Source organism: Leopardus geoffroyi, chromosome C2, assembly GCF_018350155.1.
Source record: "Leopardus geoffroyi isolate Oge1 chromosome C2, O.geoffroyi_Oge1_pat1.0, whole genome shotgun sequence".
Classification (NCBI taxonomy): Eukaryota; Metazoa; Chordata; class Mammalia; order Carnivora; family Felidae; genus Leopardus; species Leopardus geoffroyi.
This window is the reverse complement of record NC_059333.1, coordinates 104,072,117-104,094,179: the sequence shown is the minus strand read 5'-3', so window position 1 is coordinate 104,094,179 and position 22,063 is coordinate 104,072,117. Positions and strand designations below refer to the sequence as shown.

General features: G+C 41.4%; 1 pseudogene; it reads left to right on the top strand.

The window, feature by feature from the left end:
• LOC123611303 overlaps nt 1-22,063 on the top strand; it is a 61,609-nt pseudogene that overhangs the window by 5,193 nt on the left and 34,353 nt on the right.

Genomic DNA, 22,063 nt, shown 5'->3' with positions numbered 1-22,063 from the left:
CCAACTTTGTCTCAGGTCATGATCTCATGGTCCATGAGTTCAAGCCCTGCATTGGGCTCTGTGCTGACAGTTTAGAGCCTGGAGCCTGCTTCAGATTCTGTGTCTCCCTCTCTCTCTGCCCCTCCCCCGCTCTTGCTCTGTCTCTGTCTCTCTCAAAAATAAATGAAGATTAAACAAAAATCTTTAAAACATTAAAAAAAATTTAATTGACTGCATTTGAGAGTGTGACCAAATATGAATTGAAGGCCATTAAAAGTGAAAGTACAAATCTGCTAGACTTACAATGGCATAATGAGATTTGTAAGCTGAAGTTAAATGCTTAAGGAATGGAATTAGATTCTGTAAATTAATAAACTGATTATTCAGTTTTAAAACCCAAGTAACTTCTAAACTGTCTTTTCTGTGACCATAAGAAAACTCACATTTATGTAAGAAGAAAAAATAAATGAAGCAAAACTTAAAGAAATGTCAACTTTGGATAACTGTTTCTTCAGTTATCTTATTCAGATATCTTCTAAAATTAAGACAAAAGACTATGAAAACCATTAAGGATTTGTAGTCATTATGTTTTTATTGTTCCTAAAATTATGTGTTAGTTTTAACATTGAAAATGTTTCTGCTATGAAATATAATAGTTACCAACCATGCCAGTGTGCCTGGGACTGAGGGTTATACTAGAACTCACGGCTCTCTGTGCTGAACCCAGTAACCTTGGTCACTCTAATGGAAGGCATTGTAGCATAGGTGCAAGACTATAGATTGTTACTAACACCTGCATTTGAGACTTGAATCTTCAGCTTATTTTCTATTTATCCTGGGTAAATGGCTTATTTTCACACCTCTGTTTTCTCCTCTCTGAAGGAGGAGAATGTATTCTCATTGTAACTCAGAGGGAAACCTTCACAATGTCTGGAGCCCTTGATGTCCTGCAAATGAAAGAGAAAGATGTCCTCAAACTACTTGCAGCAGGAACCCACTTAGGTGGCACCAACCTTGACTTCCAAATGGAACAGTACATCTGCAGAAGGAAGAGTGATGGCATCTGCATCATAAATCTGAAGAGAACCTGGAAGAAGCTTCTGCTGGCTGCTCATGCCATTGTTACCATTTAAAAACCAGGTGGTATGAACATGATATCTTTCAGGAACACTGGCCTGTAGACTTTGTTGAAGTTGGCTGCTGCCACTGGAGCCCCTCCTTTTGTGGGCCGCTTTACTCCTGGAACATTTGCTAACCAGATCCAGGCAGCCTCCCTGGTGTCTTCAGGAGGTTACTGATAGCAGGGCTGACCACCAGCCTCTCACAGAAGCGAACAAGCAAACAGTGAATATCCCAAAGGATTATTATGAAAATTAAATGAGTTACTATATGGAAAGCACCTACATTAATACCTAGAGTGTGGTAAGCACTAAATGTATGCTAACTGCTATTGCAAGCTCCCACAGAAACATCAATTATTGGACAGGTCATCTTTATTCTTCATTTTATTTTTATTTTTTTTTAAAGATTTTTTTGTTTAAGTAATCCCTACACCCAACATGGGGCTCGAACTTACAACCCTAAGATCAAAAGTCACATGCTCTACTGACTAAGCCAGCCAGGTGCCTCTGTTCTTCATTTTATTATGTACTAAGCTGGTACATGTCTTTTGTCTTTTTTCCCCCTCATTATTTCTTCCTAGAACATATATGCATGGTGGAAGGAGAAGAGCCATCTTGGTATAAGAGGGGTTCATGAGAATCATAGCTACATACTAGAGATGCTAGAGCAGAAAGCTAATTGGATCTTTGACAGCTCCTTGGAAGAATAAAAAAAAATAACACCATAATTTGTTTAAACGTTTGTTAGGTTTCCTGTTATACACAATTGAAAATAATTCCTACTGTTACAAACCATTCATTTAATTTTTAGTAATGAAAAAATGTGGAGTATTTTAGTAGTTCTCATGTCATTTTGAGTTGGGGTCAAAAAATCCCATTTTTGAGATTTGCTCCAATATTGATGTATGTACTACTGAAAAGAGCAGGATACTGTTTCTTCTTTGATGGTGAAAAAAAAAAGTTTAAGAAGTCAGGTCGCCATGATCAAGAAAATCTTGTCATCTTCAATGATAATTACATGAGTCAATGGGGAGAGCCACAGTAGGGGAGAGAGAAACTGGTAATGGGCTGTTCTCCATACAAAAATGGGCATTATATTTTGTCTCTCTCTGCCAGGCATTCAAATGACCATTTTCAAATTTTTGAGAATGAGATGTTCTTAAAAATTATTTTCTTTTATAGTTTTCTGTTGCCTACTGTTTTATAATATGCATAGTGAGATAATAAATTTGAAAACAGGTAATTAAAACAAGAAAGCATAAAATAGTTCAACTCCAGAGAAAGGACTATGGCCAATATTGGTTTGGGATTGAGAATAAATCTGTACCTGTTGTTGTTATTCCTAAATTAGAGTTGCCTGGTAACTCTACCCAGCTGTTAATTAAGCACTTAGGCAGCCACAGTCATTAATTCTTTCAGGTCCCCAGGATACTATTTAGTTATTGCTTCAATTTTCTGTACTAAGCCGACTAATAGGCAATGCCTTAAAACATTGAGAATAACTGGTTCATAATATATTTTATCCTCTTTATGATTAGATGGAAAAAGCAATTCTAATTTAGTTCCCCGTTCATTTTAATTTGGGTTAGCAGATGTTCTGTTCGTACTGAAGTCAACTATTTAATTTGCATTATGGAAGAATATAATAGCAATTTCTCAGGGTTTACGTGTGTGTGTGTTGTTATAGTGTGGTTTTAATTTCCTCCAAAATGTTGCTATAAAAATAGAATACATTTTATTTTCTAATTCGCGAAGAATATCCCGAGAACAAAATTGGGTTTGTAAAATTCAAGCAATATTTTAAAATTAGATTTGTTTGAAGAGGGAATGAGGGAAATAGAGAAAAAAGTACAGCAAGGGAAAGAAGGAAAGTAAAGAGAACAGTGAAGCTCTCAGCTTGCCAACAAGGATGTGGATCCACTTTGAGAACAGGGTTGTGGTAGGTGGGGGGAGCAGTTCACATGGAAAACATTCCTATTTCTAGTATGATATTGCATTTTAAAAACTTATCTTCCATGTATTCTTTTGTGTATATTAAGGAGGATATTTGTACAAGCTACCATCTGAACAAACGGAAGGGAATGTACATATCAGTATTTTAGTTTGGTAATTGTAGGTTTCCCAAGTCTTATTTAGAGTTAATCAAAAGTAAATGCTTGCTGTTTTAAGCTTCTAAGTTTTGGGGTAATTTTTTATTTGTTAATAGATAACATATCATAAGATTGTCTTGATGGAGCACCTGGGTGGCTCATTTGGTTGACCATCCTACTCTTGATTTTGGCTCAGGTCATGATCCCAGGGTCGTGGGACCAGGCCCCACATCACGCTAAGCATGGAGCCTGCTTAAGATTCTCTCTCTCTCTTTCTCTCCCTCCCTCTCTCTCTCCCTCCTTCTGCCTCTCTTCCCCATTCACATGCACTCTCTCTCTCACACAGGAAAAAAAGAGCATCTTGATGACTACATGAAAGCAAATGAATAATACAGATTATCATTATTAGCTTGTTCTATCAGAACTTTGGTCAGGAAGTAACTTCTTTCATATAGATTGTACCTATTCTGTTGACAAGCTCAATTTTTAAAAAAAATTTTTTTTAATGTTTATTTTTGAGAGAGAGAGAGACAGACAGAGTGTGAGTGGGGGAGGGACAGAGAGAGGGAGATGCAGAATCTGAAGCAGGCTCCAGGCTCTGAACTATCAGCACATAGCCCGATGTGGGGCTCAAACTCACAAGCTGTGAGATCATGATCTGAGCCAAAGACGGACGCTCAACTGACTGAGCCACCCAGGCACCCGGACAAGCTCAATTTTTTTTTTTTTTTTTTTAATTTTTTTTTCAACGTTTATTTATTTTGGGGACAGAGAGAGACAGAGCATGAACGGGGGAGGGGCAGAGAGAGAGGGAGACACAGAATCGGAAACAGGCTCCAGGCTCTGAGCTATCAGCCCAGAGCCCGACGCGGGGCTCGAACTCACGGACCGCGAGATCGTGACCTGGCTGAAGTCGGACGCTTAACCGACTGCGCCACCCAGGCGCCCCTTGACAAGCTCAATTTTTTGATGTTTTGATAACTTTCAGTTCTTATTTTAAATTTCCCCAAATTCTCTCATCACTTGTAAGTTAGAGGTTACAGACGTTTCTACTTTCACTTCGTATTGGAAATATATGATTGGCAAAAATACATTACTGGATCTTACAGTAAACATAAATTACATCAATAAAGTATTCAACTATTCTCTAAAAACCTGTATATAGATGAATCCCCCCAAAATAGTTTCTGGCTTGTATGCTAAAAAGTCACTTTAGGAAAGCCTACATATTCTCTGTAGGGGTTTGATTAAAGTGTGGTTACTCTATAATCTGCCATATTTGGTACTATTTTTCAAAGGCCACTGAGCCTTATCAGTAACAATTTCATCTTTACATCCTCTGGTGAATAATGGTTACAAGATAGTATTTTAATTGTCTAAGGCCTAGATCTCAAACTCAATTCCTTTAGGGGCTGAGCCCAAGCAGGCTCCATGCTGCCAGCAGAGGCCAACACGGGTCTTGATCTCATGAATATGAGATCATGACCTGAGCCAAGTTTAAGAGTTGGGCCCTTAAGCGACTGAGCCACTCGGGCACCCCCAAACTCTTCATATTTTAAAATATTGTTGGGGTGCCGGGTGGCTCAGTCAGTTAAGCATCCAACTTCAGCTCAGGTCATGATCTCACAGTCCATGGGTTTGAGCCCCGCATCAGGCTCTGTGTTAACAACTTGGAGCTTGGAGACTGCTTCGGATTCTCTGTCTCCCTCTCTCTCTGCCCCTCCCCCACTCATACTTTGTCTCTGTCTCTGAAGACTGAATAAACGTTAAAAATTTTTTTTTAAATAAATAAAATATTGTTTCATTTGTCTTAAACACTTGCAAATGGAATAAAATACATCTGTGAACTGTAGTCATTTCCCGGGTATCAAGAGATGAGAGGGAAGCTGAGTGTATAGACTGCAAAGTTATTATTTTGTGGACAAAACCTCTATCTACTGGAAGAAATGTTCAGAAGCTCATGTTACACATACTTCCAGGTGTTGGATACATAATGCATGGTTTCTATAAAGAGGCTAGCTCTGACACTGCATCATCAGACAACTACAGTGTTTAAAGTCTTCTCATCAAGGGTTCTCATTCATACAGACAAACTAGTTTAAATTTCCAAGAAAGACATTTCTCCCGTGCCTATAATCACTTTCCTGTGGATTCACAGTGGCTGGTGTTACGACACAGCTGTTTAACCAGCTGCAAAAACAATAAGTGGAAGCCATGTAGAAAAGGTCATCTGTCAGTTGGTTAGCACTGATTCATCATCATAAGGGCCAGGAAAGCTGGGGGTCTATCATCATCACCTCAGGAATGTCAGCAACTTGCAGGGCCCAAAACAAATGTACTCTACTTTTGACCTTTACTCTTCACTCTCATAATGTTTGTTACTCTATTTAGCATAGCTGCTCATGTAAAACGTGCATCTATTGTCATAATCTCAAGAATATTACTTCATTTTATTTTTTATTTTTTTAACTTTTATTCATTTTTTTGAGAGATGGAGAGAGACAGAGCGTTAGTGGGGGAGGGGCTGAGAGAGAGGGAAACAGAATCTGAAGCAGGTTCTAGGCTCTGAGCTGTCAGCACAGAGCCTGACGTGGGGCTTGAACTCATGAACCATGAGATCATGACCTGAGCTGAAGTCGGACACCCAACTGACTGAGCCACCCAGGCACCCCTAAAGAATATTATTAATGCATAATTACATGACAGGAGCTACCTTTTGAATTGTCGGAAAATGAGAGAAGATGACATCTTTAGCCTCTTCCAGGTTGGCTCATGTTCTGCTATTTCTACCCTATGTATTGCTCTTCTTATAGCTACCTTTTTGGACCTATTGATTACTGGCTATTGAAAAGAATCATACAGAATACTTTTTTTCTGATAGGTCTGTTGGGTAAGATTTATTGCATCCTAATTTTGACCTGGAAAATATTCTTTCCCAATTAAACTGCAAAGAGAATGGTTCCATTAACTGAATACATTACTCATTGTATAAAGTGTATCTTCAGGATGCCTGGGTGGCTCAGTTGGTTAAGTGTCCAACTCCAGGTCATGGTCTCGTGGTCTGTGATTTTGAGTCCCGCATTGGGCTCTGTGCTGACAGCTCAGATCCTGGAGCCTGCTTCAGATTCTGTGTCTCTTTCCCTCTGCCCATTCCCTACTCACTCTCTGCCTCTCTCTCTCTCTCAAAAATAAACATTAAAAAAAATTTTTTTAAGTTTATTTTAAAAACTTAATAAGTGGTCAGACTTTCCCGGGCTGCTATTGATAATAAAATGTTGAGCAAGACTCTAAATTAGTAATGTCAATCCAAGTGGAAGACAATTGATCGCTAACAATACTTACTTTTATATATAGGAAAAAATCAATAGTTTTATCTGTTTTACATATGGTACACAATGGGCATTCTTCATTAGCCTATAAACAAAGATTAACACATTTAATATTAGTAATTCTTTAAAGAATTGGAATATTTTGTTAAAAGCAAGATTAAGCAATTTGTATTCAGTAAATGGTGAGTCCCTTGTATTTCTTTTGTCTTCTGAAAGAGAATTGCAAAGTACATGTGAAATAGCCTCTCCCAGTCCAATCCTCCTGCATATGACACCTATAAACTCTGGGCAAAAATAAACAACTAGAGGTATTGGAAACTAAAAGCAGGTAGAAATTGGGTCTACAGTTGGAAGAGGAAAATTGCACTGAGTGAGTTTCTCCATTTTTAAAGACTCAGTTTGAGGACAAGGCCTAGAAGGGGTAGCTAAAACCCCTGTGCACAGAGATAAGTGTATTGGCTTGAAGAACCAGAGGACAGAGTTCAGAGGGAACACAACAGCAGGACAACAAAGGGGAACATCCTGGAAAGGAGAGAGCCTGAGAGGGGAACCCCAAATTCTGTGTATGAACTCTGCCCAAATCTCTGGTTGGGCCCTAAACAATGCATACGTGGGGAAGGCTAGCTGAGCAGCCCAGGTAAGGCTTAAAAAAAAAAAAAATTGAATAGTGATTTCAGATATACACCCGTTGCAGGGAAGACAAAGTTTGAAGTTTGGTTCCACCCAAGCAAACTGCCTACTAAAACAGAGGAATGGGACCAGAATGGGGTCACATGCCCCTGTCCTAAGTGCAGCAGAAGTCAGGGCAGTGATGGTTTGCCATTTTCAGTCTTTTTATGGGTAGTAGATTGCGCTAGAAAGGATGCAGAGGGTTGGTTGGAAAGCAGATAGATAACGTAGAGGGTTACTTTACAAAATTGAGAGAGTCTAGTTGAGGTAATGGAAGCAATTCAATTCTGTTGTATTGAACTAGGAAACTTAAAAAAAAAAAGACAAGCTTACAAATTTATTTAATGTAAGTTTTATGTGGTATGGGAACCTTCATAAGGAAATAAAGACCCAGAGAAATAACTAGACTTGTGTACTTTTATGCTAGGTTTGATGAAGAGTGGCAAGTCAAGGAGAAATGGAATGTTACAGTTAAGGAATGAGTGCTGTAAACTGGGGGGAACCCTGCAAGGCCTGTTTGTTGGGATTCTTCTTGGCTCCCTTTTGACCTTGGCTCCCTTTAAAATTTGAACCAAATTTTAACTCACTATATGGCAATCATACCTGCTGTATAATTTAAAACTTTTTATTGTGAAAATGTCAAACATCAACAAAGATTGATATTATGAATTTCTGCATATCCGTTATTTGACTTCAACAATTGTCAACATTTTGTCACTATTGTTTTCTTCTGTATTTTAAATTTTATTTCCCCTGAAATTTTAATTTAATAGTTGTAAATGTACATAAAAATGGAAAGGATATTATAGTGAGTACCCATATACCTTTCACCTAAATTTACTAATCACTAATATTTTGGTATATTTGCTTTACTTCTCTCAAATATGTATATATATATTTACATATATATATATATATATATATATTCTCTCAAAAGTGTGTGTGTGTGTAGTTTCTTTTCTAAAACATTTGAAGGTAAGCTGCAGAGAACATTATACCTTGCCACTGTATCAGTTAACTTTTATTTTATTTTATTAGAAACTTTATTTTCCATCAACTTCATTTCCATTTTGTTTGCCTTTGTAGAAGAACAGCTTAAGACTGTTTATTTTTTTGCAATTCTGTGGGCTGGCACTTTGAATAGGGCTTAGCTGTGGTGTTTTTTCTCTGCTCCATGTGGGTTTTTCTGGGCTCAGTCACACATTTGTGATCAGTTCGCAGGTTGGCTACAGAATAGCTGGTTCTTGATGCCTTTATTCCCGTATCCGACAGTTAACTGGGGCCTCAGTTCTCCTCTAGGTGGCCTTTCTTTCTCCCGTAGGTCACACTAGTCTCCTTACATGGCAGTGTCAGGGCAGGGTTCCAAGAGGAAGAGAGCAGAAGCTGCAACATCTCTTGAAGCTGAAGCTCAGAAGTCACACAGCATTACTTCTACCATATTCTGTTGGTCAAAATGAGCTAAAGACTGGCTGAGAATCAAGAAACGAACCTGTTTTCCCTCCAGAATCCCTGAAGGACTCACATTTCAGAGATACTAAGAATTAAAGTATGGTATTGAAAACAGAGGGGATCATGTGAAGTCAATATTCAGAGAGGGAGGTTAGACCCTTGGTTCCCCTCCAGTGCACCAGGAACTATTCCCAGGAAGTGTAGGTTTTATGCACACCATGTGTGGTAGAGGGTGGAGGTGGAGAACAGAGCTCCTTAAACCCTTGGAATTCCTTGAGTAATACAAGTGACTTATTATTCATAATAAGTCCTTTTGGATATGCCGGGAATTTATGTTAGCAAGGTGACTTAGGGTGGGACCCCTAGATAGCATCAGGAAATGGCTGGTCACCAGAGAAAACAAGTGATAAGAGGATTGGAACTTTTAGTCCCACTCACCACTCACCATTCTCCAGGGTGGGAAGCAGGGGCTGGACATGAAGTCTATAAAAACTCTTGAGTCACAAGATTTGATATGCTTCTGGTTAGTAAACATATGAAGTGCTGGGAGGGTGGCAAGTCAAGAGAAGGCATGGAGCTTGCATATGTGGCCCTAACTCATACCTTGCCCTATGCCTCTCTTCCATCAGACTGTTCGTGAGTTGTAGCCTTTATAATAAACTGGTGAGTGTAAGTAACGTGTTTCCCTGAGATCTGTGAGCCATTCTAGCAAACTATTGAATTATGGGAACTTATAATTTGAACTTGTAATTGAACTTATTATATTTGAACTTACATTTGGTTAAAAGTAAAAGGGACTCAGGCTTATATTGGCATATGATGCAGAGGTAGTCATGTGGAGGACTGAAGGATACCAGTTGATGTCCAGAGAATTAGTGTTGGGAGTTAGCGTTGGAAAACACGACTCCAGACACGCATACACATCTTTCTTTGTATACTGAGTACTAACATCTTATTAATTCAGATTTATTCCTACAATTTTTTCCTCCTTGAAGTAATTAGACTAGTAAGTAGTTTTCATTGGTAAATAGAACTTAAGAAAAGATTTTCAATTTTATTTTCAGTTGGTTTATTGACAGTAGCTTTTGGCAAATGTGTCTGATTTTTGTATCAACATGATAATCAGCCATGCTATTCTCCTTCTTGATGTGTCAGAAGTTTGTATTTTTCCTAATTAATACATTTGGAGGAGCTTCTCATATTTTTTCCTTCTCTTTTTTCACATCTTAGTTTTATTAATTTTTTGAATTATTATCAGTTGAGAATACATCTTCATAATTCAAAGTAAATTTAGAAAGAGTCTAACAAAGAAGTAAAACATCTATAGGACATAATTATACAACTCTGAAAGTAAGTTAGGTGTTATTTTCTAAAATTTCATTTATTACTTAAGCTTTTTTTTTTCAGATTTCAAAGATTTATTTTCTCTTTGCTTACTTTTGGCGTTCCCAACACTCTTCTACACACACACACACACACACACACACACACACACACACATATTTTTTTTACACAGAGAATACGTTATTCACATACACAAAAAAGAAAGAAAATAAAATTGTTAACCTTAGTTTTCTCAGCTATCTGGAAGGAGTAACAAAACTGAAATATACCATCCATCCTTTCATTCACTCAAAGGATATTCATGGTCATGATATTATTACCCCCTATTAAACACCTGGATGACTTCACAAAGATGTCATTGTTTATGGGGCGCCTGGGTGGCTCAGTTGGTTAAGCAACCGACTTTGGCTTGGGTCATGATCTCGCAGTTTGTGAGTTCGAGCCCCGCGTTGGGCTCTGTGCTGACAGCTCAGAGCCTGGAGCCTACTTCAGATTCTGTGTTTCCCCCTCTCTCTACCCCTCCCCTGCTCACGCTCTGTGTCTCTCTATCTCTCAATAATAAATAAATGTTAAAAAAAATTAAAAAAAAAAAGATGTCACTGTCTAAAGGACAATGACTTAGGAGATAGTGAGATCCCAGGCCCAAGAAGTATTCAAGAAGAAACCAGAATGTCACTTGTTAGAGATAATGTATGAGGGACTCAAGCATGATGGATAGTAGAACTGGGCAATTTCTCAAGAGTCTTATGAATCTTGAGAACTGTCTCCCCTAAAGTACCACCAAAAGAATCTGTTGATAAACAAAGCTGAGTTTATGGCTTATGATGGAAAAGCAGAATACCACCTCGAAAAGTCTTGGCAGTGTTTCAGAGTGGGGAGGGTAAAGGCAGGATATTTATGAGGTTTTTTAGGATATGGTTTAAGGTGGGCCTTGCAATGCAAGAGTAAGGGGGATGAGGGAGAGAGTCAGGGGTTTGTGGGGGTGGAGGGGAGGGCTTGATTAGGATTGGCAAAGTTGGGACATAATTGTTTATGTTTACATACTAAATAGTTACATAGATAGTTTACAGTGAGGGAAGGGTTTGAGAGCAAGTCTCAGAGTGGATACACTGAGTTGAGCTCACTATTGTTATTAGTTATTACTTTTCAAGAAATTCCTAAAAGAATAAAGTTATTTGTAATTTTATTTTTTGGGGCAAAAGTTTCTTAAAATAGTAAAGTCACTTTATTACAGATAGTTGAACAGTAAAATCATGATGATGAAGACACTCTTTGTCCTTAATCCTATGGTGCTGTGTGGCTGCTTTTAATTCTCAAAACCGTGAAATAATGTAATTTCTTTTCTTCAGATTGTAGCTCAATTGAAAGTGAGATAAATAGGAAGAGAGAGAACCGGTTGTCATTTGGCCGCTCTTTTCCCCCACAGAGACTAGATCTTAAGTATATTTCATCTCATGTATTTAAAAATAAAACTTTTATTACAAAATCAGGGGCGCTTGGGTGGCTCAGTCCATTAAGTGTCTGACTTCAGCCAGGTCACGATCTCGCGGTCCGGGAGTTCGAGCCCCGCGTCCGGCTCTGGGCTGACAGCTCAGAGCCTGGAGCCTGTTTCAGATTCTGTGTCTCCCTCTCTCTCTGCCCCTCCCCCGTTCATGCTCTGTCTCTCTCTGTCTCAAAAATAAATAAACGTTAAAAAAAATTTTTTTTAATAAAATAAAATCAATGCATGTTCATTATTGAAATTTTGGAAAATAGAGACAGGTTTAAAGGGGTTGGAGTGGGGTTTTCTCCTTTAAATTTGTCTCTATTTTCTACAGTTTCTATAATTAACTTCAAGTAATTATCTTGAAGTGAAATGTTACATTTGATGACACCTTAGGCTCTAGGAAAAAGAGTTTATATAAAACTTGAGTAAAATGGTATGAGGAGGGACATAGTTTATTATGTACATTTATTACATTTATTTATAATTTATTACATTTTTCCCCCCGCTGACTTCAAGGGCAGCTAGCTGGCTCATTTGGTAGCACATGAGACTCTTTCTCCTGAGGTCATGAGTTCAGCCCCATGCTGGGTGTAGAGCTTACTTAAAAAAAAAAAAAAAATTAAAAATTAAAAAAACACTTTACAATCCCTACTGACTTTTAATACATACATATTATGAGCTGAATTGTGTCTCTCAAAATTCATATGTCGAATCCCAATACCTGAGAATGTGATTGCATTTGGAGAAAGGGCCTTTAAAGAAGTGATTAAGTTCAAATGGGGTTATTAAAATGGGAACCTTAATCAAGTATGGCTGGTGTCCTTATAAGAAGAGGAACTTTGGACACACAGAGAGACCCCAGAGGTGAGTGCACATGGAGAAAAGGCCATGTGAGGACACAGCACAAAGGCAGTCATCTGCAAGCAAGGTGAGAGACCTCAGGAGAAATCAAACCTGCCAGCAACTTGATCCGGGACTGCCAGCCTCCAGGATTGTCAGAAAATAAATTCTGTTGTTTAAGCCACCCCATCTGTGGTATTTTGTTTTGGCAGCCTGAGCAGTTGATATAATTCATCTGCATAACTACCTTTTTTCTCTTCAGTATTGTAATTGACATCTGAGTCCCGGACTTTCTCATATTCTCAATATGCATATTCTCTGCAGATCATCATGGAGACATGGTAATGTCAAGAGCATGTACTCCTGAATTTCAGCGTTTTGACTATGTTACCTATTTGGTTAAACTCATAGGCTCTGTTGCATTCCTTGACTGAATTCTATTTTGAAAGAAGATAAATAACTTCTCCTAAAAGTCAGCATGAGGCTTGACAGATTGATGGTCAACATCTTACTGTGGGTCCTTCATGAAGCATGGATGAGTCACACCAACCTCCCCTAGCCTTGAAAATTCCATGATCTATTCCAAAACTCTGATAATTTCTCTAATCTTTTGACAGCATTTCCTGGTATGTGACAGGCAGTTATTTTGTACTTGTAATAGTGACAATAAGAAAGACAGCTTTATCTATATGTGGTAATTCCTCAGTGGCTATTACTGACTTTACATGATTTATACTTTCTATAACTCTATCTCTGTGCTCTTTGGATACACATTTTTTTGAAGACAATTTAAGAACATTAAGACTCCAAACTTGGGTTAAAATTGAGCTTTGAATATAGTTGTCAGTTCCATTTATTATTCAGCTAGGCGTTGACAACATATTTTTTACCTCCTCTGGTCATACCAAACCAAAAATCATTGCTAACTTCATATAAAAGTAGTATCTCATCACTTGATGGCAAATAAAAGATATATTTCAATTTTTACTTAAGACATGAATAAAATAGATATCTTAGAACAAAGAAATATGAAATATCACAGAAAATTAATAATTTAAAACTAAACCCAGTATAGACATTTCTGCCTTTGTGGAGGGGCAGGTATGGAGGTAAAGGATAGTGTTGGGGAGGAAGGAATTTTCCACTGTTCTAGATTCTTCTAACTGGATTAAGAATTACATTGACAAAATTATCTACATGCCAAGGTGGCCTGTTGTGGGGCAACCTGACCTTGGCCCCTACAATAGCATAATTCCTATTAGCAGTTGAGCAACAATCTTTACTTCTTTCTTCCTTCAGAAACTGGTGAGAAAGGAAGAAGGGAAAGACTGAAAATGCAAAGCCCCTGCCCATTTTTTTCTGCAGATAAAGAGTGGAATCTAGAGTTGATGCCCACAGTTATTGAAGCATTTGGGAGTAGAGGGGTGCCTGGGTGGCTCACTCGGTTGAGGGTCTTGCTCTTGGTTTTAGCTCAGGTCATAATCTCGAGGTTGGTGAGTTTGAGCCCCATGTTGGTCTCCATGCTGACGGTGCAGAGCCTACTTGAAATTCTCTCTCTCTGTCCCCCAAAGTTAATAAATAAACTTAAAAAAAAAAAAAAGCATTTGGGAGTGGGAATGTCATTGATGTGTCAGAGCCTAGTTAGTGGTTGAAACAAAAATGCTTTGCGGGGCGCCTGGGTGGCTCAGTCGGTTGAGCGTCCGACTTTGGCTCAGGTCATGATCTCACAGTTTGTGGGTTCAAGCCCCGTGTCAGGCTCTGTGCTGACTGCTTGCTCAGAGCCTGGAGCCTGCTTCAGATTCTGTGTCTCCTTCCCTCTCTGCCCCTCCCCTGCTCATGCTTTGTCTCACTCTGTTTCTCAAAAATAAATAAAATGTAAAAAAAAAAAATAAAAAAATTAAAAAAAAATGCTTTGCATGATAATACAAGGGGAATTGAGTTTATTAGGGAAATCTAGAGGAGGAAGGTATCTAAAGAGGGGAAGCAGGAAGTGTGGAATCAGAAAAGGAATACGAAAACATGGCAGGAGGCCAGAGCCTTTGGAGATGAAGGTGCTCTGGGCAAAATTCCAGTCATTGGTGTGGCCAGCAGACTTTAATAAGGACATTTAAAGTTCAGCTTTCAGTTGTTTGCCAGGTGCCACTGTCTTGTAGTCTCATCCTTCAGACACATTATTCCAGAAGTCTGAAAAGCTGCCGCACATATTAGAGGATAAATAAAAATGATTTTTCTCTGCTTGTAAAGGGGAAGAGAAATATTCCTTGAATATTTCCTTGAAACTCCTTGAAAAGGTCTCTTTAGAATCAAAACAGTCCTTAATTCCCTACTCAAATGTTTGGAAAGATAGATAAATCTCTCCAGGGCTATACAAGCCCCATCTCCTGTTTCCCTATGCAAAGATGTCTCCAAAGTCTGAGCTTCATACCCCCTTGAAAGATTCACATACAACTCTGAGTTAATCTAGCAGACTATCTTGAGTAACTCTTTGTCTCTCAAGTAGATAGAGTTTAATTATTCTTTCTTCTGCTTTATGCAATTAATTGTGTGAAATTTTATCCTGACTTCAGAGTTACTCACAAGCTACCTATGTGCATGTACTACTCTGTTGGCTTACAGAGTAGTAAATTAAATTCTTGTACTCAATTCCGATGTGTGTGTTTGGCAGTGGGAGCACATCCCAAACACCAAGCAATTCTCAGACACCAGCAGGATGTCCCAAGAATTTAACTCAGTTCTGACACTACAGAACTGAGTTCAGTACAGTACAGAGTTCAGTTCTACAAGATTGCTCCCTACTGCCCCCCCCCCCCCCCCGCATTTCAGACACCAGCCAGTCAGAAGCCCAGACTATATTACCTGTGCTTCTCACTGTCTAGCTATAAATCAGATTCCCATAACCTCCTCCTTGGGTTTGATTGATTTATTAGAGATAGAAGAAATATTAAAATAAGATATGAGAAGGGGAGCCTGGGTGGCTCAGTCGGTTGAACGTCCGACTTTAGCTCATGTCATGATCTTGCAGTTCATGAGTTTGAGCCTCATATCGGGCTCTGTGCTGACAGCTCGGAGCCTGGAGCCTAATTCAGATTCTGTGTCTCCCTCTCTCTCTGCCTTTCCCTAGCTCCTGCTCTGTCTCTCTATCTCTCAAAAATAAAAACTTAAAAAAAAATTTTTTTAAGTAAGGTGTGGGGAAAGGGCTTGGGGTTTCCATGCCCTCTCCAAGCATGCCACTCTCTCCAATCTCCACATGTTCACCAACCTAGAGACTCTCCAGATACCATCCGTTTGGGGTTTTGTGGAGGCTTTATTAAACAGCCATGATTTATTAAATCACTGGCCATTGGTATTGATTCAAACTCCATCCCCTACCTCCTTTTCCCTCTCTAGAGGAGGTGGTTGGGGTGGGACCAAATTCCAAACCTGTAATCACATCACTGACTCCATTGGCTACCAGCCCCCATCATTATGTGCTTTCCAAAAGTCACCTCATTAACATAACAAAGACACCCATATCACTCTCCACTGTTACAAAATTCCAAGGGTTTGAGGAGCTGCTTGAACCAGGAGCAGTGGACAAAGACCAAATATATAAAAGAAATATATATTAAAAAATATATATTTGGTCATCTGAATGACAGTATCACAAGTCCTAAATCAGTTTTCTTTCTTTTCTGCACTGATGTGTGTAATGCCCGACGTTCCAAAACCTCCCACAAAAGACCACCAGAGTCGTGAGTCAAAGCCAAGCGGCAAGGGTCGTTTATTGCAGGTTCGAACCTGGACCTCTGCGCACTCGTTGCCGGTGACGCTAAGAGGCCCCGATCAGAGTTAGTATAGGGTTTTTATAGACAGGGACAAACAGCATAGGTGAGGTTTCAAATTATGAGGGGCCTGATTAGTCGATTTTAAAGTACGGACATTTGTGGTTTTCTGATTGGGCGTCCTTTGTCTGTCCTTTGGCGGGAAGGCTTTGTCCGTTACTTGTGGTGGGAGAAAAAAGGGGAAGGGGATAGGTGAGGAATGTGCTAAGCAAGCAGGTTTACAGAAGCGAGAAACGCCGGTTAGTTTATGTACAACCACTCATTCCATTACATATCAGACTACATTTAGGAAGGTTTACAACCCATTCTACTACACAGCGGGTTACATTCAGGAAAGGTCTCACAATGCTCATAGCAAACAGCAAGCAAAACAGACTTCTCAGCAATTGTATTTCTTATCAAAGATCCATAATAAGCAGAAAAGAGAACCTAGCTTTAAACTAAGGTAGGGCTGTCATTTGGATTGTTCCTTTCATTCCCCCCTTTTTCTTGTGCCTAAAGAGCCAATCTTGGATCTTCAGTTTTCTATTTGTAATGTCTCGAGCGGTTGGTACTGAGTTCGTAAGACCATTAATTGTACAGCATTGAACCTGTCTTGGACAAAATTAATAATTTTGTTTATGATGCAGGGGCCGAATGTGAGAGCGAAAAGTAGGATGGCCAGAGGCCCGAGTAAGGCGGAGAGCAGGGTAGTTAACCATGGGGACGCACTGAACCAGGATTCAAACCATCCAGCCTCTTGTTCTCTTTCCTTTTTTCGTTTATTTAGCCCTTCTCGGACCTTGGCCATAGAATCTCTTACTATTCCTGTGTGGTCAGCATAGAAACAACATTCTTCTCCTAGTGCTGCACAGAGACCACCCTGCTGTAGGAACAGCAGGTCTAATCCTCTCCTGTTTTGTAAAACTACTTCCGAGAGGGAGGTTAGGGACTTTTCAAGCGAAGTGATGGCAGTTTCTATTCTTTCTATATCTTTGTCAACCGCTTCTCTAAGTATACTAAATCCCTTGTTTTGTATAGTTAAGGCCGAGATCCCTGTCCCGGTTCCGATGGCCCCGAGTCCAAATATGGTGGCCAGAGTTAGAGCCCCTGCAGTCATGAGTTCTCTTTTAGTCACTCTTTTGGGTGCTATCCACATCTGGTCTACATACTCAGCTGTGTGGTATATGATTTTTGGGAACACAATTACCATTACACAGAATTCCGACTGATTGAACATGTCCTTATAGAGGCAAGGGGTTAATCCCGCATGAGAACAAAGCCACCATGAGTTATTTGGTGGAATAATCCAGTTCTCTGAAGTATTGAATATATTCCTGTTACTTATGCATAAGTGGCTATATTTTGTTGGCACTGTTCCTATACATGTCCCATTTCCCGTAAGCACTGGTAGTGTGAGGCCGGGTCTTCTCTGTCCCCAACTGCAAGCGTCTGAGTTGTTTGCAGTGCTATAATTCCCTATTATTGCTACTGACTCGTAAAATGGAGGTTTTGTGGAATAGCACAGCCAACAAGCTTCTGTTTCATTGGGTTTAGTATGGTTTAAGGCCTTATAAGTAGTATTTATCATTACCCATAAGGGGTCATCTTTGAATGGGATTTGAATTTTTTGGGGTTTTTTTTCATTTTCTGGGGTTCTGGTCCATGACGGATTAGGACGCTGGCGGCTTCCGTTGGGGGGAAGTACCCCCATAGTTACGGCTACGTCCTCTAGGTTAAAATATAGATCAGGCCACCAGGCATTTAGGGGAGTATCGTCTATTGTGGTAGTATTATAGACTTCCTGAGTTTCTAGATTAGAAATCTCCCAAGTTAAAGTATAGGGTATATGGGGGTTGCTCGCAATACTTATCAGTCCGTAGGAGGTGAGCAGGAGCACGCTAATGAGTGTTCCTCCGATCATTGTGGGTCCGGAGCTGCAGCAACAGTCTTGGTATGGGACACCCAGGCCTTTGGTCTCAGCCGGTTTTCGGGGTCAGGTTTTCGACGCAGAGTCAATTTTAAAGGATGGGTCTTACTCTGGTCAACCGTCCAGGCGGTGTTGGCTTCCGGCACGAAGTCTTTTTGAACCGCAAAGGTATCAGCTGGTCGGGCGTGGGTGTAATGGATCCAGGTAGCAATCCCGTCGACTTTGAGAGCAGTGGGTGTGGTTAGGATCACAATGTAGGGTCCCTTCCACCGTGGTTGGAGGGTCTCTTGCTGGTGTCTCCGCACATATACCCAATCTCCGGGTCGGTAGTGATGCGGCTCAGGAGGGGGCCCGTTCTCATAAATGGCTCTCAATCTGGGCCAAACTTCCTGGTGGGTGTGCTGGAGTTCCCTCAGGGAAATAAGAAGTTCATGATCATCAAATTCAGTTAACACATTAGACTGTAGGTTGGGAATTATAGGGGGGGGCACTCCATACATGATTTCAAAGGGGGTTAATCCAAGTTTGTAAGGGGAGTTCCACACCCTGAACAGAGCGTAGGGGAGTAAGACTACCCAGTTAGCGCCAGTCTCCATGGTCAATTTGGTTAGGGTCTCTTTTAGGGTTCTATTCATTCTTTCTACCTGTCCTGAACTTTGGGGTCTATATGCACAATGTAGTTTCCAATCGGCCCCAATAAACTGCGCTATCCCTTGTATTACCTTTGAAATGAATGCTGGTCCGTTGTCTGATCCTATTAGGGTAGGGAATCCGTACCTGGGCATGATGTCTTCCAACATTTTCTTTGCTACTATCTGCGCAGTCTCATGCTTGGTGGGGAAGGCCTCTGTCCATCCTGAAAAGGTATCTATAAACACTAGCAGATATTTGTATCCATATTTTCCAGGCTTTACCTCGGTGAAGTCTACTTCCCAATAGGCTCCCGGCCTGGTTCCGCGAGTTCTTGAGCCAGGGTTTTTCCCGTGGTTGGTGGCGTTAGTTAGTTGGCAAGCTTTACAGCTAGTAACTATCTGTTCGATTTTTGTCCTAGAGTCTTTGATGGTGATCCTAGCATGTCTTATTAAGTCTTGCATTTTTCTCGTGCCCATATGAGTGGCTCGGTGCATCTTGGATAAAACTTTATTTCCCATTTCCTCTGGGAGGATTATGCTACAGTCTGCTGCTCTCCACCATCCGTTAAGGCACTGAGTCATAGGCAATTTTTGGATCCAGTCTAGGTCTTTTTTAGTGTAGGTGGGACTTTCTGGTAAACTAGCTGGACCGGGGTCTGGTAGGGTGGTCATTAAAGCACAGTCCACCTGTAAGGCCACCTCTCGGGCCACCTGGTCAGCCAGATTATTTCCTCTGGCCACCGGTGTGATCGGTTTTTGGTGGCCTGGGCAATGTATGATGGCTAGTCGTTTAGGCAGCCAGAGTGCCTTTAAAAGAGCCAATATTTCTTCTTTGTTTTTGATGGTTTTCCCCTCTGCAGTTAACAGTCCCCTCTCTCTGTATATATCTCCATGTATGTGGGCCGTAGCAAAAGCATATCTGCTATCGGTGTACACGTTTAGTCTCTTGTCTTTTCCCAAAGTCAGTGCCTTGGTTAAGGCCACAAGTTCAGCCCGTTGGGCAGAGGTGCCAGCTGGCAAAGGCTCTGCCCAAACAGTCTCAGTTTCAGTTGTGACTGCTGCCCCCGCGTACCTTTGACCCTGATGTATAAAGCTGCTGCCGTCAGTGAACCAGGTAAGTTCGGCGTCTGGCAGTGGATGATCCTGTAAATCTTCCCGAACTCCATGAACCTGTGCCAATATCTCAGCGCAGTCATGGAGAGGGGTATCTAAGTCCGGGTCTGGTAACAGGGAGGCAGGGTTTAGTGTTCTGGTGGGAGCATAAATGATTCTGAGGGGATTTAATAATAGTCCCTGGTAGTGAACCAGTCGGGCATTACTAATCCATCGGTCAGGAGGTTGTTTGAGGACTCCCTCGATGGCATGAGGGGTTGTGATATGTAACTCTTGTCCCATAGTTAACTTATCAGCATCCTTTACCATTAGAGCTGTAGCAGCTATCATACGGAGGCAAGGGGGCCAGCCAGCCGCTACTGGGTCCAGTCTTTTTGAAAGATAGGCAACAGGCCTGGGCCATGGGCCAAGGAGTTGCATCAGCACTGCTTTGGCTACCCCTTTATTTTCATCTACGAAGAGATGAAAAGGTTTGGAGACATCGGGGAGCCCTAAGGCTGGTGCCGACAACAGGGCGAGTTTAATTTGCTGGAAAGCCTGCTCAGTTTCCTCTGTCCACTCAAAGGGCGCCTGTTCTCGGGTGACCAAGTAAAGAGGCTTAGCCATCTCGGCGAACCGAGGTATCCACAAGCGGCAGAACCCGGCTGATCCCAGGAACTCTCTTACCTGCCTTCGGGTCGTGGGTCGGGGGATGCGGAGAACGGTTTCCTTCCGTGCATCAGTGAGCCATCGTTGGCCTTCCCTTAACAGATACCCCAAGTAGGTTACCTCGGATCTGCAAATTTGGGCTTTCTTTGCTGAAGCCCGGTACCCCAGGGCACCAAGTGTCCGGAGATTTTTGGTGCCTTGCAAGCAAGCTTCGGCAGTCTCAGCGGCGATTAAAAGATCGTCAACGTACTGCAAGAGAGTTACTTCGGGGTTTTGATTCCGGTACTCACCCAGATCCTCGTGGAGTGCCTCATCGAACAAGGTGGGTGAGTTTTTAAATCCTTGGGGGAGCCGGGTCCAGGTGAGTTGCCCATTTATGCCTCTCTCAGGGTCGGACCACTCGAAGGCGAAGAGCTCCTGGCTTTTGGGGGCCAGAGGCAGGCTGAAAAAAGCATCTTTTAAATCAAGGACCGTATACCATTGTTTTTCTGGGCTGAGGGCACTTAGGAGGGTATAGGGGTTGGGTACTGTTGGGTGTATGTCCATGACTCGGTGGTTAACTTCTCTCAGGTCTTGTACCGGACGGTAGTCTGCACTGTTAGGTTTTCGTACGGGCAGCAGGGGGGTGTTCCAGGCTGAATGGCAGGGCCGCAAGATGCCTAAGTCTAGGAGGCGACGGATATGTGGTGTGATGCCATTTTTGGCCTCCATTGACATCGGGTATTGTCGGACCCGAACTGGATCTGCCCCCGGTTTCAGCTCTATGAATAGAGCTGGGCGATGTTTAGCTAACCCCATACCCCCGGTTTCAGCCCATGCTTCTGGAAACCGCTGGAGCCAGGGCTCTATGTTTTGACTTTGTGAGGGTGGCCCCTGATGGAGTCGATATTCATCTTCTAATCTCAGAGTAAGTATGGTAATGGGTTGGCTGTGAGGGCCAGTCACTTGGGGGCCCCCTGGCGTAAAATGAATCTGGGCCCCCATTTTAGTGAGTAAGTCTCTTCCTAATAAGGGGCACGGGCTGTCAGGGATGACTAGGAAGGAATGGGTGACCTTTCCATTTCCTAGGTCCACAGTTCTCTGGGTGGTCCAGGGATATTTTTTTATTCCAGTAGCCCCTTGGACCCAGGAAGATTTTTCAGAAATTTTTCCATGGGGTCTGATCAAGACCGAATGTTGTGCCCCTGTGTCAACTAAGAATTGAACTGGGTTCCCCTCCACTTGTAGCGTTACCCTAGGTTCGGGGAGGGGATCCGAACCCCGTCCCCCCTATTCTGCATCTTGAGTGAAGAGGGCAGGTGTAGTTTTTGGCTGCCACGGTTTTTGACCATGATGTGGCTTTTTCTTTTTAGGGCATTCTCGGGCCCAGTGGCCTTTTTCTTTGCAATAGGCGCATTGGTCCTTATCTAGGGGCTTGTGTTTACCCAGGGGCTTTTGGACAACAGTAGCCAGGACTTTGGTCATTTTCTCGGTGGCTTTAAGTTGCCTGTCCTCTGGAGTCTCTCTATTATTATAGACACGCTGGGCAATACGGAGTAAGTCCTGAATCTGTTTTCCCTCCAGGTCCTCTAGCTTCTGGAGTTTCTTTTTAATATCAGTGGCTGCTTGATTTACAAAGGCCATTACAACAGCA